The sequence below is a fragment of the Durio zibethinus genome, chromosome 25 (genome assembly GCF_047325235.1).
Source record: "Durio zibethinus cultivar Kanyao isolate XHJ-2024 chromosome 25, ASM4732523v1, whole genome shotgun sequence".
NCBI lineage: Eukaryota > Viridiplantae > Streptophyta > Magnoliopsida > Malvales > Malvaceae > Durio > Durio zibethinus.
This window is the reverse complement of record NC_143186.1, coordinates 13,059,122-13,079,126: the sequence shown is the minus strand read 5'-3', so window position 1 is coordinate 13,079,126 and position 20,005 is coordinate 13,059,122. Positions and strand designations below refer to the sequence as shown.

At 35.0% G+C, this 20,005-nt stretch overlaps 1 pseudogene; it reads right to left on the bottom strand.

Moving 5' to 3' along the window:
• Positions 1-1,963: 1,963 nt before the first annotated feature.
• Positions 1,964-15,200, bottom strand: LOC149511646 (uncharacterized; annotated as a pseudogene).
• Positions 15,201-20,005: the final 4,805 nt, after the last annotated feature.

Sequence of the window (20,005 nt, the reverse complement as noted above, 5' to 3'; positions counted from 1 at the left end):
AAGCTTAGTTGAACTTGAAATTAGATGGAGTGTTTATTGGTTCACTTGAATCGATTTTTTGTTTCTGCCGTGTTTGATTGACTTGTCTATTTCATAAGTAAACATTATTGCAGAAGAATATCTGCACAATATTCCTGCAATATCTAAAATTTTTCCTGTGTTCGCACTTTCTATCTTGCCAAACAAGAAGAAGACCTACGCTTTCCAAGTCTATCGAAAAAGTCTAATTTTGAGAAGGCCCATTTACCTTGATGTCATCTTTTAAAATGTTAAGAAATTATTAGGTCCACGATCGGGAAGAAGAGACAAAAGACGAGTTCATCGCACGACCTTGACTCTTGTTGATGCTTTTCTTTCTGTTTTAAGTCAAGATTGGAGCTTAATGGAATACCCGCTCGGTAAGAGGGGACCATGAATTGATGCCACTAAAAAATTAGAATAAATTGTATGATCATTATTTTTATCCATTCGGTGGAGTTTTTTAATTTTATAAATAAATTTATATGATTGATTTTTTACAAAAGAAGTTGCAATTTAAAAACAAAAGTGTGGGTTATAAGCATGTAATTTAAATTTCAAACTTATTAAATATAAATGATTATACGAATTAATTAAATAAAATTTTAAGTAATTATTTTTATATTTGAGATTTTCAAAGTTTAAACCCTTATCATTGAAATTAATAATTCAATACTCTATTAATAAATTACATAATTATTGGCTAAACTCTAAAATTATTATTATATAATTATTATACGTGTAATAATTAATTCAGACGTTATCATATAATAAACTCCAAATTCATTATTATATATAATTGTTTTATTTTCAGTATTAATTAAATATATTTTAAATAAACACATATGAATTCTTTAAGCCCATTTTATATAGGAAGTTAAAATACCTTACTAATGATGTATGATAGACTTAAATCAACAACAAATTGGAATAAGCTCTAACATATATCACTAACAAATTGGAATTTATTTAGAAATGGACTATCATATCAACACAAAGGGACAACGAAGTCAGAGAAAGTAAAGAAATAAAGTATAGAAGGTTAATTTTAATAACAGAAAAAAAAAATAAAGAAAGTTAAATCACTATAATATTTATTACAAAATTGATTTCGTATTTAACTTTTCTTACTTTCTAAAGATATGTAAACATTGTAATAAAGATTATAACCATGATTTCTTTAATTAAGGAGATGAGGCCTTTGTCCGCCCCTAATTCGTCCCTGTCAACAAAATACAACATCTATCATATAAATGTCAAAAACTTCGTCCTCTTCACTGTACATTGCTTGGAAAATAAATATAAAAAACCATTTTTACTTTTATATTTTTTCCCAGAATAGAAGATTATTGAAGAAATATTGCAGAGGCCAAAAGGATCCAATTCAAAGAAGTGGAGTACTCTACTCACTTTAAAATCAACAAAGACAAAATATCCATATCCACAAAAACTAAATCCAAATTATGACCATAAAACTATATTCTTAACATATCATTCATGAATCATACACCTAAAATTATATATTGACTACAAGTTACATAGGTATCAACAAAGAAAATCCTAGCAGTCATAAAACAAAAAAATAAAAGCTAAAGGATACATGTAAAACTGAACCCTACACGAGAATCTCTCCTATTTATATAATTAAATAAAATTATAGAACCCTTACCGCTTTAGGCTTGAAAAATGTCCTTTGTTTTCATCAACTCCCTATAAGACCGAATCTGAAACATTTATTAATAATTGTCAGAGAAAAATCTTCAGTTTGAGGTTTAGTCGTAACGCCTACCCTCTTGTAAAAAAGAAAAAGAAGATTATAATAAAAAGGAATAATTATTTGCAGAGAACGATTATACCTTACCTATAGGAGCATAGTTTGTTCTATTTTCTTTCTCCAGCACTTCTTCGGATTTTTTTCACTCTAATATATTTTTGTTGACCTCTTTCAATCATCCCGACGAACCACCATGGTTTTCCAATTGTGAATACAATGTATCGCATGCTCAATCCGAACACCAATCCACATCCCAATTTCAGAGGGAGAGAAATCCAAAACATTAGCACTTTGCGATCTCGCCCGGAGGAAACTCAAAATACCTTTCTTCTCTTCTCGATCCAGTCTTAAGGTGAGCAGCCCATCTTCTAATTGCAGAAAAAAGCGTCGCCTCTGGAGATCCTGTTGGATCAGCATTGCAAATTTCCAACTAAATGCTCTTGTTTTCGGTGTTGGCTTCAATTTCCCATCATTACTGCAACTCTTTGACAATGGGAATCCACATAAACCCAAATTCCCATTGTAAGAATCATTTTCAAAAAGTATCAAATTGATTACCTTAAGGAATAGGTCCGACGAGATAGTTATGAGAAAGGTTTAGCACCTCTAAAAATACAAGATTTTTTAGCTGTGCTGGAATTTCTCGTTGGAGCTTATTCGATGAGAGATCCAATGATTCAAGCTCTGACAAATCACCTAAAGATGATGGGATAGGACCTGTTAAACTATTGTGAGAGAGGTTGAGGACTACAAGTGAATGAAGTTCATCAAGTGCCTTAGGAATTTCTCCGATTAATTGATTGCTCGAAAAGTCAATTACCGTCCAAGTGGTTAATATTTCCTGAAATTCTGCTTCAAACCCTTTTGCTATAAAAGATACACTTTCAATATAATACACAATTCCGTCAGCCGATGCATCGATCATGTACTCTGGCTTAACTTTCTTTTCATACCCTTCCCTTATGGCATGCAAATTTTCAAAAAATTTAGTTGGTAAGTATCCACTGAACTGATTGTGAGAAAGATCAATGACACATAAATGAGTGAAGGAAGATGTAACTTTGGAGTTATATACGTGACCATAAAATCTATTCGATCTCAAGACAAGAACTTGTAGCTGATCCAAGTTTTCAATCCAATTTGGAAAAGTGTCACTTAAATTGTTCTTTCCCACATCAAGAAGTTTCAAGTCTTTGCAATTACCCAGAGAACGTGGTAGTGATCCTTGTAATTGGTTGGTGTTGATCTGAAACCTTTTCAACAAACAACCTTTAGCAAAATTTTCAGGTAATGTACCACGAAAATTATTCTTCTGTAGATCAATGTATAAGAGAGAGCTCAAGTTTCCAATACATTTTGGAATAGTTCCACCCAAATTATTCTTAAACTAATCGAGACCTAGAAGGGAACCCAAGTTGCAAATTGAGGAAGGCATTTCTCCAACTAAATTATTATTTGAAACACAGAACCAATGCAATGAAGGTGGTGGTGTTGGAATCCGTCCTTGGAGAAAATAAAGAATAAATCTAGGTTAGGAGTTTGATGATTATATGACATTAAAAAACAAAGGCAAGTAAATTGTTAGAAGGTGTGTTTAGGACTACTAATGTGGATTCATAAACGTTGCTTAGTTGAGTGTTTCAAATTGTTCTTGTTTTTTGGTGTTGGTTATTTTTTTTTGTTATTCATGTTTGTGGTCATGGCGTAATCTTAGAACCGTGATTTTAGTGGGTCGTTATTAATTAAGCTTTAAATTGTAATGTTTTTTATGTTAATTTTAATCAAGTTTTCTTTGCTTCAAAATACGTTGCTCTCAATTTTCATTTGCCTTTACTATAGAAATACTCTGTTTTTCTTTTCTTATTAAAAAATAACAAGATTTGGTATCAGGGCTCTCTTTTTAAGGGATCTGTGTGTGATTTTGACGTATCATGAAAGTCGAAGCCAATCTCTCTATAATTACTCTGTTGGTGTTCGATGGAGACAACTACCAAATTTGAATAGTACATATGGAGACATACTTGGAAACTTTGAATCTTTAGGAAGTAGTGGAAGAAGACTATCAAATTCCTACACTTTCAAAAAATCCCACCATGGCACAGATGAAAGCGCAGAAAGAAAAAAAGACAAAGAAATCAAAGGCAAAGGCCTGCTTGTTTGCTGTAGTCTCATTCATCATCTTCACTCATATCATGTCTTTGAAGTTAGCAAAAGAGATATGGGATAACGAATATAAAGGAGATGAAAGAATTAAAGGGATTCAAGTTCTAAACTTGATCAGAGAATTTGAACTTCAAAGAATGAAAGACTCCGAGACGATTAAAGATTAGTCCGACAGGCTTCTTAGCATCACAAACAAAGTGAGGCTTCTTGGATCTGAATTTACTAACTCAAGAATTGTAGAAAAAATTCTTGTTACAGTACCTGAAAGATATGAAGCAATTATCACTACCTTGGAGAATACCAAGGATCTGTCAAAAATTTTCTTAGCAAAATTGCTTAACACATTACAAGCATAAGAACAAAAAAGACTGATGAGAGAGGATACAACAACCGAAGGAGATTTGGTAGCCAAGCATCAAAACATGGCTAAAAACAAAAGGAAGAAAAAGAAGGATTTTGAAGGAAATGGGGTAAGTATAGCATCAGCCAATGCAAAAGGAAAGAATGAAAATTAGATGAAATCTTATCCACCTTGCCTACACTACGAAAGGAAAGGTCATCCTCCATTTAGTTACTGGAGAAGACCTAAAGCTAAGTGCACTAAATGCAATCAGATAGGGCATGAAGCTATTATCTACAAAAATAAAAATCAACAACATGGTGAAGAGGCAAAGATTACCGATCAAGAGGAGGAGGATCACCTGTTCATCATTACATGTTTCTCTAGCATCGAATCAAGTGAGAGTTACAATGGTTATACTAACCACATGACATATGACAAGGATCTATTTAGGGAACTAAGTAATGCAAACTCATCGAAGGTTCGAGTTGGTAATGGTAAGTACATAATTGTGAAAGGAAAAAGAACCATTGCAATTTCAAACTGTTCAGGTACAAAGTTCATTTCTGATATGTTGTATGTCCCTGAAATTAATCAAAACTTATTAAGTGTTAGACAACTAATTGAAAAGGGTTATAAAGTTCTGCTCAAAAACAAAAGTTGCTTAATTAAAGATGCAAGATATTTTCAAAGTAAAAATGAAAGGAAAAAGCTTTGCTCTAAATCCATTAGAGAAGGAGCAAATTGCTTTCCCAATCATAGAAAATATCACTGAAGTATGGCACAAGAAGCTCGAACACTATCATCATCAAGGGCTGCTACAGATGAAATCCAAGAAGATGACAAATGATATTTCAAAACTTGATGATCATATTCCAAACTACAAAGCATGTCAGTTTGGAAAGCAAAGTAGGAAACTATTTTCCAAGGTAATATGAGAAGCATCAAAGAAGCTACAATTAATTCAGACTGACATTATAGGCCCACAAAGAATGCCTTCTCTTAAAGGTAGTCTTTATTATGTTGCATTCATTGATGATTTCACCCATATGTGTTGGATCTTCTTTTTAAACCACAAGTCAAAGGTGGTTCAAGTCTTTTAAAACTTTAAAGCCAGAGTTGAGAATGAGAGTGGTTGTAGAATTCAAACTCTCAGATCAAATAATGGCAAGGAGTACACATCTGAAACATTCAATCATTTTTGTGAGAAGGCAGACATCCAACATCAATTAACCGCTCTATACACTCCACAACAAAATGGAGTAAGTGAGAGATGGAATAGCTTCGTATTGGAGATGACATGATGTATGCTACATGAGAAGAACCTGTCAAAGCAATTATGGGCTAAAGTAGCAAACATTGCTATTTTTTTGTAAAACAAGCTTCCCATAAGAGCAGTGAAGGATCAAACACCCTTTGAGGCATGGTATGGTTATAAACCATCTTTGAATTTCCTTAAAATATTTGGATGTTTATGCTTCACTCATGTTCCATAGATCAAGAAAGATAAACTAGATAAAAAAGCATTTCCAGTCATTTTCATTGGCTACAACTCGGTTGCAAAAGCTTATAAAGTTTTCTAGCCACAAACTAAAAAAATTATCATAAGTAGGGATGTGCACTTTATGGAAGATGAAGAGTGGAACTGAGATGATGCAAAGAAGATGGATCCAACCTCAAAAGAGCCTAAGCTCAAGTTTTTTGTTTTGGACATAATAGAACAAAGCATTGGAGACTGCGAGAATGAAATTATGGACGACAGTCCTATCAGAGGCACAAGACTACTTTTTGATGTTTATTAAAGATGCAATATTGCTGTGTATGAACCTACAGATTATGAAAAAGCCAAGACATATCAAAATTGGATTGCTGTAATGAAAAAAGAGTTGTTGATGATTGAAAGAAATAAAACATGAGAGTTGGTTGATCGACCCAAAAAAAAAAAAGGTAATTAGAGTCAAATGGGTGTATAGAACCAAGCTTAATGCTAATGGCTCTATCAACAAGTATTAAGCTAGACTTGTGGTCAAAGGATATGCTCAACTACTCGGTGTGACTACTTGTCATAACGTCTAGATCCGAGGATCTATCGCTAGGCATTAACTTAAGGAGTCGCCACCAATCTTTTTTATCTAAGTGCGATTGGCCACCTAAGGAATCTATCCTTTCAGGGAACACCTAAGTTTAAGGGTCCCTAAAAGAATAGGTTTAGATCTACTAACCAGAACACGGTTCGGGAGTTCGATTACGTGTGAGGAAGGTTATAGCATCCTCACAACGCCCATCAAAAGATGGTACCAGCTTAAATTTGTGTTATCCAATGAGCCTTAAAAATTTACCAAGTGATTAATTATTAGAAATTATTCTCAATTGACTCTAATACTTTTAGCAAAAAATTGAAAAAATTTCCTCACCTCAGGAGTATGCAAGAAAACTACTGTTTCACTTGTAGAGGCTCCATCGTCGGATTATTTACCATTAAAAAATAAAAAAGAAGAAAAGAATGCTTGCTTTTGTGTAGGAAAAATTGATACTTTCAACTTTTCCTTAAAAACCTTTTTTGAAAATTTATTTTTAAGGAAAATTGATACTTTCAATTTTTTCCCAAAAATATTTTTTGGAAACCTTAATTTCGAGGAAAATTGATACTTTCAACTTTTCCTCAAAAATTTTTTTTTTGAAAATTTATTTTTAAGGAAAATTGATACTTTCAACTTTTCCCCAAAAATATTTTTTTTGGATTTTATTTAAAGAAAAAAAAAAGAAAAGTAAAACAAAAATAAAAATAAAATAAAGATAAAAATAAAAATAAAAGAATATTAAATAAACCTAATCTAATAATAAAAATAAATAAAAAACAAATAAAATATATATAAAAAAAGAAAATAATAAAAAAAACCTGGAATGGCTCAGCTCGGCTTGGCTTAAGGAAGAAAAACACCTCGAAAAAGCGGCTCAGGGGTGTCGGTTCGGCTCGGCTAATGGCTCGGAGAGGCGAGACACGCGCGGGTCGAAAGTGGGTCGATGCTCAGGTCAGGTCGGATCTCGACAAAACGCGCGGATCCTCTGGGTTACTTAACGCAAAAACGGCATCGTTTTGGGATGGTATATAAAGCTGATTCCTTTATTTTTTCAGTAGATCGAGCCTCTTCCCTCTCTCTCTCTTCCTTTTTTTTTCCTCATTCTCTCTAAAATTTCTGAAGAACTCCGATTGAATATTCATCGGATTTTAAAAAATTCATCGAAATCTGAATTTTTTGTCGAAAGTTCATCGAAAAGTTGATCAGTTTCTGGGAATCTTCATCGAAAACTAGGCAGCTGGTCAAAAATTTCAATCTTGACCGAAATTGTCGTCGAAAAATTCAACTTTTGTAAAAAAATTCAACCGGAATCTGGAAATTTTCCAGAAATTTTCAAAAAAAATTCGCAGAAAAATCTTCAAAAATTTCCCAATGATTCCTAAAGCTATTCTAATGCCTCTAAACCCTTTTGCAGCTTTCGAATCTCTTTTGTCTGCCTTTTTCTCTCAACCAGTACTCTTTTTCCTCTGTTTTCTGTTTTGATCCAAGGGTCCTTTTATGATCAATCCCAACTCCTCTTTGGATCGAGATTCAATCATTGAATCTAACATGGACTCTTCTGATTGAATCCCAATCCAATCTTCAGTCGAATAAATCAAAAAAATAAAAAAAATTAAATATAAATATAAATATTAATGAAAATAAATCAGATAAATAAAAAAATTAACAGATAAATTAAAATTAAATAACAGATAAATTATAACATATAATCTGATATACATATAAATATTAACAAAAAAATAATAATAATAAGGATATATATTAATAAATAGTAGTAATAAATAAATAATAATAAATACATAAGATAAAAATAAAAGAAAAATATATAAAAAAATAATAATAATAATAAAAATAAAAATAAAATAAAAATGTAAAATATAAAAAAAAAAAATAGGCTTACTTATTTGGATCAGGCCCAATTGATCCGGGCCTAGACCAAATTGGGTGTCTATAGCTGCCCCTCTTTGTATATTTTCTGTGAAACAAAAATTGTGCAAAGACGTAGACACCCAATCAAGACTCAACTTGACATTTTTTTTTTTAGATTTGATTAAAACTCCTCTAAGTAGAGGCTCAACGACTTTGGAAAAATAAATGGCTCCTCTAAACAGTGGCACCACAACTTTTGAAAAGTAAATTGCTCCTCTAAACAGAGGCACCACGACTTTTGGAGAGTAAATTGCTCCTCTAAACAGAGGCACCACGACTTTTGAAAAGTAAATTGCTCCTTGACAATCATGTCCAAAGGAGTTAAAAATTGTGTTTGAAGGAATTTCAAGAGATTATGCCCAAAGGTCTTATAAATCAACTCCGATACTAAGAGACATCCTATTTCAAGGATTAGGAACTTACCTGACAAGTTTTTTTCTCAAATTTGAAAATGTCTTCATATCTATCTCCTCTATGTGGGATTTTGGAATACCCCTGCTTCTTGAATTTATGTAGTATATGCTATGCAATGTATATGAAATTCAATGCATGTTATGCAAATGTTGGCTAATTAACTCCTATTTAGTTTGTGGTACTCAAGCTTCTTAAACTCTTTTCTTGGGCCCTGAACCTTTTGATTCTTCAAAAATTGAATTACGCTGCTTTTCTAAGATCAAGCCAGTGTAGCTCTCAATCATTTCTTCCGCTCATATTCTTTCTGTAAAAAAAAAAATTTCCTTCCAAACTCAATGTCCTTATCAGGAACTGAACATCTCGATTCTACCTTTATCATTCGAGACCTCTTCAATGTAATGTAAAAATTCTTTCATGCCATTATTCATTTATCAGTCATTATTTCAAACTCAAAAAGTAAGAATGCATTTGTCCATTTCTTCCATTGTAGGATATTAAGAAAAGAATAAGAATGGTTGAGAAACAGTCACCAAAAAAAGACACAAAGAGTGAAATAAAATGTTTTTTTATTAGCAAAATGTTGGTAAATTTTGACCAAGAGAGAATTACAAAGATAAGTATGGGGACAAAGCCCAAAATGAATAATCGGATAATCATGATAACATATCTCAAGATTTTTTTTGAAAATCCAACCCTTTGATATATTTAACAACTTGGAGCTCCTCTGAATTTGCTAGTCTCCATGCCAATGGATTTTTAAATTCGATGTCGTATTCTCTTTATCTAAGCTGCCTTTTTAGGTTTTCAACCTAAATAAACCCCTTATGACTCAAACCGTCCTTTTAGGTTTTCGCCTTGAGTCTTCCTTTTTCATTCACTCTTTTTTTCTTTTTTCATTTTTTCATTTTTTCATTTTTTCATTTTTTTCATTTTTTCTTTAAACATAGTATTTCTTCACAGCATCAGAATTTATAAGATGGGGTAAATCATTTTCATCCATCTCAGTCAGTATCAATGCTCCACCCGACAAAACCCGTTTCACCACATATGGCCCTTCCCAATTCGGAGTCCATTTTCCTCTACTATCATGCTGGATTGGAAGAATTCTTTTCAAGACCAACTTTCCTTCTCGAAAGCAACGGGGCTAAATCTTCTTATCATGAGCCCTCATCATTCTTCTTTGATATAGCTGACCATGGCACAGTGTAGTCAATCTTTTTTCTTCTATGAAATTTAACTGCTCATAGCATTCTCGAATCCATTCAGCTTCTTTCAACTTAACTTCATTTAGAACCCTCAAGAAGGGGATCTCTATTTCTACTGGTAGTACAGCTTCCATCCCATAAATAAAAAAAAATAGAGTTGAGCTGGTAGAGGTGCGAACTGACGTTCGATATGCATGTAATGCAAATGGTAACTTCTCATGCCAATCTTTGTAAGTCTCGATCATTTTCTCTAAAATCTTTTTTATGTTCTTATTGGCTGCCTTAACTGCCTTATTCATTTTCGGACGGTATGGTACCGAGTTATGATGCCTGATCTTGTATTGAGCACATATTTCTTGCATCATCTTACTATTTAGATTCTTAGCATTGTCTGAAATAATTCTTTTTGAAAGTTCATATCTACAGATGATCTCTCTTTTTATGAATTTGCAAACCACAGAGCGTGTCACACTTGCATATGATGTTGCCTCTACCTATTTTGTGAAGTAATCTATCATCACAAAAATGAATCTGTGCCCGTTAGAAGCCTTTGGGGTGATTGGACCAATAACATCCATGCCCCACATTAAGAATGGCCATGGTGGTGTCATAACATATAAAGTAGATGGCAGAGCATGGATCTTATCAACATATATCTAGCATTTATGGCATTTATGAGCATAGTCAATGCAATCATTCTCCATCATCAACTAGTAATATCCTGTTCTCATGATCTACCTCACCATCATATGTTCACTGGTATGTGCCCTATATATTCCATCATGCACCTCTTCAATGATTTTCTTCGCTTTAGTCTTACTTACACACCTCAATAACACTTGATCCTAGCTTCTTTTGTATAAAATATCCTCATCTAGAAAAAAACTCATAGCCAATCTTCGGATGACCCTTTTATCATTTTTTATTGCTTGAACTGGGTACTGCTGATCCTTAATATACTATAGGATATCATAATACCAGGGCTTTCCATCTTCTTTTTCTTCTACATTAGAGCAATAAGCTAGTATATCTTTAACATCTAGCTTGATGGGCTGAATGTTAGTATTGTCGTTAATTCGAATCATTGCAACTAGAGTAGCCAATGCATCAGCAATCAAATTCTCTTCTCGAGGTAAGTGGTCAAACTGGATATCTTCAAATTGTTTCATCAACTCTAGAATATACTTATGATATGGAACGAGTTTTGAATCTCTCGTCTTCCATTCTCCTTTCAATTGATATATAACTAGAGCTGAGTCTCCAAACACTTTTAGTGCTTTCACTTTTCTATCTATAGCAGCTTGTAAGCCCATGACATATGCCTCATATTTAGCTATGTTATTTGTGTAATTGAAATTTAACCTTGCTGTTACAGGGTAGTATTGTTCTTCTGGAGAAATCAGAATTGCCCCAAGGCATTGGTAGCTCCATCAAAGTACATTCTCCAACATTTTTCTCCATGCTCCTCTTCCTCCAGTTGGGAAATAGTCATTAGGTCTTCATCAGGGAATTTCAACTTCATTGGCTCATACTCTTAAGTAGCATGATCTGCAAGAAATTCTGCTATAGCATCCCCTTTTATTACTTTTTGGCTCACGTATATAATATTATATTTCGAGAGCATTACTTATCATCTAGCAATTCTTCTAGACAAAAAAGGCTTCTCGAAGATATACTTAATTGGATTCAGTTTTGCTATGAGCCATGTAGTATGATAGAGCATATACTGTCTGAGTCTTTTGGTAGTCCACACTAATGCACAACATATTTTCTCCAATGATGAATACTTAGATTCGTACTCTGTGAACTTCTTACTCAGATAGTAAATAGCTCTCTCTTTTCGACTAGACTCATCTTGTTGCCCCAACACACATCCCATTGAATTTTTGTATACTGTTAAGTACAGAATTAAAGGTTTCCCTGAAACAGGTGGCACCAACACTGAAGGATTTGACAAGTATTGCTTAATTTTATCAAACGCCTCTTGACATTCTTCATTCCATTTTCCAGGATTATTCTTGCGAAGAAGTTTAAATATGGGATCACATTTGTAAGTAAACTGAGAGATAAATCGAGAAATGTAGTTCAATCTCCTAAAAAAACCTCGAACTTCTTTTGGTGTGCTAAGAGGTGACAAATTTTGAATGGCCCGTATCTTATCTGGATCGACTTCAATTCTTCTTTCACTGATCACAAAGCCTAGCAACTTCCCTGACTTTACCCTAAAGGTGCACTTGGCTGGGTTTAATTTGAGCTAAAATTTTTTCAACCTTTCAAATAACTTTCTGAGGCTGGTGACATGATCTTCATCCTCACAAGACTTTGCAATCATATCGTTTACATACACCTCGATCTCTTTGTGCATCATGTCATGGAAGAGTGTTATCATAGCCCTTTGATATGTTGTCCCAGCATTCTTTAACCCAAAAGGCATGACTTTGTAGCAAAAGGTTCCTCATATGGTCATAAAAGTAGTCTTTTCCATATCATCTGCAGCCATTTTTATCTGATTATACCCTAAGAAACCATTCATAAAAGAGAAAATCAAATGCTTAGCCGTGTTATCTACCAATGTGTTGATATGAGGCAAAGAAAAGTTATCCTTTGGGTTAGCCTTATTCAAGTCCCGATAGTCTACACATATTGGTACCTTTCCATCCTTCTTAGAAACTGGGACTATATGGGCTACCCACTCTAGATACTTAGCCACTTGTAGAAAACCTGCATCAAATTGTTTCTTCACCTCTTTTTTAATCTTTAGTAGCATTTCGAGCTTCATCCGTCTCAGTTTCTGCTGAATTGGCTTATATTCTGGCTTTAGGGGCAATCTGTGCTCCACTATCTCTGTGCTCAGCTCTGGTATATCCTGGTAAGATCAAGCAAATACATCTATAAATTCTCAAAGTAAGTCTGCCAATCGTTGCCTATCTCCTGATGAAAGTGAAGTGCCCATTCTGACCTCTTTCTTATTCTCTTCATCTTCAAAATTCACTAAGTCAACTATCTCCTGATGAGGCTCAATTGGCTTATTTTCTTATTCAATCAATCTCATTAGGTCCGGAGGCATAACATATTCTTCAGAATTCTTTTCATTGTCAAGTTCATCAGTGTTAATTGAATTCTTAAAGCTAACCTCTTGATTGTTATCATGATTATCTTCATGTTCATTTAAAGACCTAAAATTGAATGAAATGGGATATGTTGGCAAGATGTGGTTGGAAAGATGGAAATAATGAAGACACAAGAAGAAATGAATGAAAATGCATCCTTCTTATTTTTTATTAAAAATAATAAAAGACAAACGGCCCAAACAAGAAAGATCACCCTAATGCCTTGGGCAATAGCTATTGAAATGTTACAATTACATTGTATTAGTCTCAAAAGTCACAAGCATCTTAATGGCACTTTAATTATTCAGCTCATAATCTGGCAGACAAAGGCAAACCCACTCCTCTTGATTAAGCCTCACTTCATCTTCAACAGCATTAATGGTTAACTGGGTAAAAGCATCTTTCATGTTTTTTCTTGTATCTGGGTACATGAATCCTCCAGGCCTGAAAGTTTCATATAGGTGCGGGATAACCATTAGTCTTGCTGTCTTTCCTGATAGCCTTCTTTTGACCTCTCATTCTGCCATCTCATAGCCTAGGCCTACCCTGTTGCTATTGTCTATCACCATCGGGGGTTCCTTTATTCCCTATAAGTGCTTGTCCAACCCCAGTCTTGAATACCAGCCCTTGTTGATGACTTGGCTCATCACTATTTTTGAAAATGGTTGACTTTTAAATCCTTTACCTACAAAATTAACCAATTTAAAAGATCGATAGGAGCATTCTAATATTTTTTCGGTAGCTTCTACATATGGAGTATTCAAGGGTTGGGTCATTAGCATGTCTTTCTCTCCGACTACCACTACTAATTGACCTTCTACATTGAACTTGATCTTTTGGTGCAAAGTAAAGGGTACAGCTCCTGCCATATGAATCTACGACCTTCCTAATAGACAGTTATAGGATGGAGAGATATCGATCACTTGCAACTTTACATTGAAAGTGCATGGCCTAATTTGTAAGGGCATCTCGATATCCCCTAGGACTTCTCTTCTGGTCCCATCAAAGGCTCTCATAATCATTTGACTATCCTTCATATGAGAGTAATCAATGGGTAGCCTTGCCAAAGTTGACATAAGCATGATATTGATAGCAGAGCCATTATCGATAAGGATCTTGGCTATGATATGGCTCTTACACTTAACCGTGATATGCAGAGCCTTGGCATTTTTTTTCCTCCAAGGGAATCTCATCATCGCTGAATGAAATGTGATTTGGCATGACTAGATTTTTAGCCAAGTGGTTCACATATTCAATAGATACATTATGTGCCACGTATGCCTAATTCAACACTTTCAGCAGGGCATTTCGGTATGGCTCTGAGTTCAACAGTAGTGATAATAATAAGATTCGAGCTTGCATTTTATTCAACTATTCCACAACTGAATACTCACTATGTTTTACCAGCTTCAGGAATTCATAAACCTTTCTTTTTGATACTAGCTTCGGACGATCTTCTTCAGGTTCTACTTCAGGATTATTCTATCTTTCTCTTTCTTTAGCCTTCTCCCTTCTAGCCTTCTTTAACATTTTTAGAGTGTAGCACCTCCCACTTCAGGTAATGCCTCCTACACCAGTTATATTGGAAGTGTTGACTTTGAAAACATCTTTTTTTTGCCCCTGAACTACAGTGTCATAGCCATATCTCCAGGGTATAGCTTTATCATCCTTGTACGAAAAAAGAGTCGAGACTTTAAAAGTTATCGACCTGGGGATGAGTTTGTCTATGATTGACTTCGGTTTGTTCCCACATTAAATTGTCACTGGTTTTGGAAACAGTTTTACAGGCTTATCTGTCATGGACACCTCAACACTCTTTAAGTCTTCTCTTTCTTCATAGACCTCCATCTGATATGAATCCAAGAGTTTTTGTACCTCTTAGTGAAACTGCTCACAAGTTTCAATGGAATGGCCTATTGCCCTATTATGATGCTTACAACTAGTACCAGCTATATATGCTCCATGATAGCTATGTGGACTTACTAATTGTATCATGTCAGCTCTCCGTAAAACATCGAACAGTTGGTTGAGAAGTATCTTAATATCTGCCACTCTTTTCTTCACATGGCACTCATATTCTTCACTTATAGCATTCATATTATGATTCGGCAAAGGATTGCCACTAACATTAGGTGCAGTCACCCCTCTCATATCAAAGCAAATCATTTTATCTTTGATCAACCATTACACTTTATGTTTTAGGGTGGTGCAATTTTCGGTGGAGTGATCGGTAATCCCATAATGGTAGTCACAGTAGGCTGTGGGATCGTACCACTTGGGTAAGGTGGCTTGAGAGGTTCCAATTTACTTGGAGCAATCAAATGACTGTTGTAAAGCTCCTTATATAATTCTGTATAAGTCATTGGAATTGGGTCAAACACAAGTTCCTCATAGGTAGTTCTTTGCTCTCGCAAACCACCAATAGGGTTAGTTGGGTGATTTTGGGGTCTTGGGGTAGGCTGTGTTAGGACTGTACATGGTATTTTGAGGCCTATGAGGGGTTTGATATGTTTGGAGGTATGGTGATTGTACAAATGGTTGGTATGGGTAAAGGGAAATATTATTTATAGTAGGGTAATATGACAGATATCCTGGTGGTGAAGGGTTGATAGCCTCCAAATTGCTATCTATCGAAGCTCACAGCCTGAGCTTCAGTTTTTTTCTTCTTCGGGACTCTCTTGCTAGATGCTTCATTTCCTTTTAGCTTGCCATTCTTGATGGCACTCTCAATAATTTCTCCTAAAATTATCATATCAACAAAGTTTTTTATTGCATTCCCTATCATCTTTTCATAATAGGGAGGTTTTAAAGTGCTAACAAACAGCACTGTAGTCTCTTTCTCAATCAGAGGAGGTTATACTTGAGAAGCAATATCTCTCCACCTCTAGGCATACTCTTTAAAAGACTCGTTTGCCTTTTTCTCCAAATTCTATAAAAACAAACGATCAGGGGCCAAATCGATAATATGTCGATATTAACTGATGAAGTCATGTGCAATATCGCTTCAAGAACGAATGCGGGTTTTGTCCAGCTAAACATACCATCTGGCCGCAGAACCAGTAAGGCTATCCTGAAAGACATGCATTAAAAGTTTTTCATCATGAGTATGAGCTGCCATCTTTTGGTAATACATGGTGATGTGAGTTTTGGGGCACTTCATACCATCATATTTTTCAAATTTTGGTACTTTAAACTTATGAGGAATGACCACATTAGGGACTAGGCAGAGCCCAGTAGCATCAACTGACCCATAAAAACCAAATCCTTCCACAGCTCGTAGCCTTTGCTCTAGCATACTAATCTTGGAGCTTTCTCGAGTTTCCACTCTTATCTTTTCTTTCTCCTTCTCTTTTAAATCATCTAGATCAGGAATTGGTTATACTGCCTTTTCAGTAAAGACAGGATTTACATAGCTATTATAATGCCCTGGGTTGAAAGCTAACGGTATTCCAAGATATGTTGGATATGTGAAGTGTTACGGTGGAACCTCTTAAGCAGACTGGGCTTGAGGTGGGCCAAAACCTGGAGGATATAAAAGGTCAGCCACTTCTTGCAACGGGGGAACTTGTGGGCTTGCATTTTTTTTAACTCCCTTTCTTTTATTCAGGTTATTAAGAGCATCCAAAATCTTGCTCAACTCACTTTCAATCTTCTCCTGTGCTTTTTCTATCTTTTCAAATCTGTGAGAATTTTCTTGCTCCATTTACCTTACTTTGGATCTTATGTTGTATCGATGGGTAGGGTTCTCCTTAGATGGAGCTATCCTTGAACCTTGAGTACCATATCTTAGAATTAGTGAATTTGTATGACTATCACATGGTTACTTTATTAAGCGTAATGAATGAGAATGCAATGAATGAAAAATGCATGTATGCAAAGAACATTTGCCTTAAAAATGGTATTCAACTAAAAGATTTCATTTATTCCAAAAAAAAACTTTTATCTACATTGAGTTTATCATCCTAGAATCATAGCCATAAAATTGTTTGATCTATTCATACTGGGCCTTGGCTTCTTCGATGAAGTTCAACAGATGTTGTCCATGTTCTCCTACTGGGGTTACCATTTGTCTCAATGCCTTTGCCTCTTCCACCATTTCTCTTGCCTTGCATACCCCTTTACAGATTTGGGTTGTTAGGTGCTCAATGTATTTCTATCTTCCTAAGTTCTCTCTTTTACCACACCAGACTTGGTATAATAATTCTCTATGCTCTCTAACCAATGCAGCAATGTGGTCTCCTTGTTCATTCAACTTTTACCTTAGCCTACTCAAGTAACTGTTTAGCATGTTATTCTCTGCCTGTACTTCGGTACTTTCTTCTTCCAATTCAGCATACTCTTGTTTCAATCTTGTATTTTCCTCAGTCAGCTTGACAATGGTTATCTCTTTGGCCCTTTCTCTCACACATAACCTTTTATGCTCTTGGTGTAGCTTTGCTAGATCTTCAATAGCTGTATCACATTTTCTAGCAATCTTGGGAACTTTAACTTCATGACTTTCAGCTCTATCTTTCCACTGGGCTTTTTCTTCTTGAAGCTTTTGGATTTCTTGCTTTAACTTGCCCTTTTCAAACTCAAATTCTTTTGTTGCAAGCTCTAATTCTGATGGTGTCTCTTCAAGTTTTTCTTCTATTGGTGGTTGAGAGATTTCATAAGTGAATACCATTTTTTGTCTTCTTTTTGTTCTCCAAACCAAGTACCTTGGGGTGATTTTATCAGTAAATGGTCTAGGACTCACTCTTTGAGGATTTTTCCATGCTTTAATCATCTCATTCATCCTTTGAAATGCTTTAGGCTCACTATAAGAGAAATCTAACTAATGAAGCCCATAAGTCATAGTAATGAATTGTTCTCCCTTAAATTGCCTTCTCACTAGGAGTGGTGCATAATTTGTCACTCCCCATAAACCCAGAAGTGGGACCACTATACTATCCCCACATTGATACAACATAGGCTCACGATTCATCCATAGGGCCAACCATCTCACCTTGGCGCTTTTTAACTTTTGTAAGAAAGTTATCCATTCTTGTTTAGACTTTCGTTCGAACCACCCACTTTCACAGAATTCTTTGATCGAAACACGATTATGGATATAAAGCTTCGAGAAAGCACCATTTCCCTGTTCAAAATGGCTTTTCATCCATAAGTACAATAACTGTATGCAACCTATGAAGCGCCCTCCATTCCGACGACAATAAATCAAAGATCTGATAGTCTCTGCTAATATTACTGTTAAAGGATTACAACCATTGATCACACTCTCGAAGAAGTCAACCACTGCTATCTCAATATATCCCAAAACCTTTAAAAAGATCACCAGTCCGTATATGGCCAAGGTAAATATATCTAACCCCCGTTTTTCATTGGCATGTTGCATTAGAAACTCATGAAAGAACTTTCAAGGTACGCAAACCTGTTCTTGTTTCTTCTTTGTATGAGAATCCATAATTTCCTTATCTATCCCCATGAGTTGAGCCAGACCTTTACGAAATCTTAACTTGTGTTTTTTGACATATATCTTGTCAGGAGCCTTGAGGTGCAAACCTAACAAAATTGAATATTTTTCAATGGTAGGAGTCATATTAGCTTCATTAAAGATGAAACACTTGTATGCAGGATCCCAGAATTGTGCTACAGCTCTGATTAGTTGATCATCAATAACTATTGCTAGAAGGTGTGCTATATGCCCGTGTGTCTGGCAAAACTGCTCTTGTCTTGACAGACTCATCTTCTTCTAGATATCAACCAAATCCTCTAAATTATTCTGTTTGAGGAGGATAGATGTTTCTTGAGACATAGTAGAATCATACCCGATTGGCAAACAATCTCTCATCTTCAGTTAAATTTTTTCTGACTGGGCCCTTACTTCATTGGGTGTCCCACAAGGTGCTAATACGGATGAAGAACAAACTAGTCGTTCAGTGGAGTCCATGAAAAAAATTGTTGAAGACCATTTTTCAAGCAAATGTTCTTTATGCAACTTTATGATATGCAAATGAACCAATGCAAAAGAATAAGAAAAAGGTTAGTATACCCAGAAAAAGAATAAATAAATAACTAAGTAAATTTAGACATCACACAGAGTAAAAGGAATGAATCCTACGCTTTTGGTCAATTCTAAAAGGGAAGAGTGATGCTTCTATCTATAGGTTAGGCACACTTAAGGTTCACTATATACGATTTTAAGGTCAAAGTCTAAAGGTTCCCAAATTGCTCCTTACATCCTTGTCCATCATAGACTAGTAAGGCACCCTAATCATCACCCATTACAAGCTACAAGCGAAAAAGGTTCAATTTGAGTAGGAATATTTCACTAGCCACTGCGGAGGCATTAGACCTCACGAAAGCAATAGGTACTTTACTCCCTCCTAGAGGGACGGAGCTTGGGTGTAGAACTCATGTTATGCATATGCATATGAATGACATAATTAACAAAGTAAATAAACATGAATGAATAATAACACATGTATACAAAAATGTTCAATTTTATTAGGCTTTTGGATAACACAAATTATTTGTTGGCCTGATTCTCAAGGTCCCCAGTGGAGTTGCCAAGTTGTCATAACATCTAGATCTGAGGATCTATCGCTAGACATTGACTTAAGGAGTCATCACCAATCTTTTTTATCTAGGTGCGATTGGCCACCTAAGGAATCTGTTCTTTCAGGGAACACCTAAGTTTAAGGGTCCCTAAAAGAATAGGTTCAGGTCTACTAATCAGAACAGGGTTTAAGAGTTTGGTTACGTGTGAGGAAAGTTATAACACCCTCACAACACCCATCAAAAGATGGTACTTGCTTAAATTTGTGTTATCCAATGAGCCTTAAAAATTTACCAAGTGATTAATTATTGGAAATTATTCTCAATTGACTCTAACACTTTTAATAGAAAATTGAAAAAATTCCCTCACCTCAAGACTATGCAAGAAAACTACTGTTTCACTTGCAGAGGCTCCATCGTCGGATTATTTA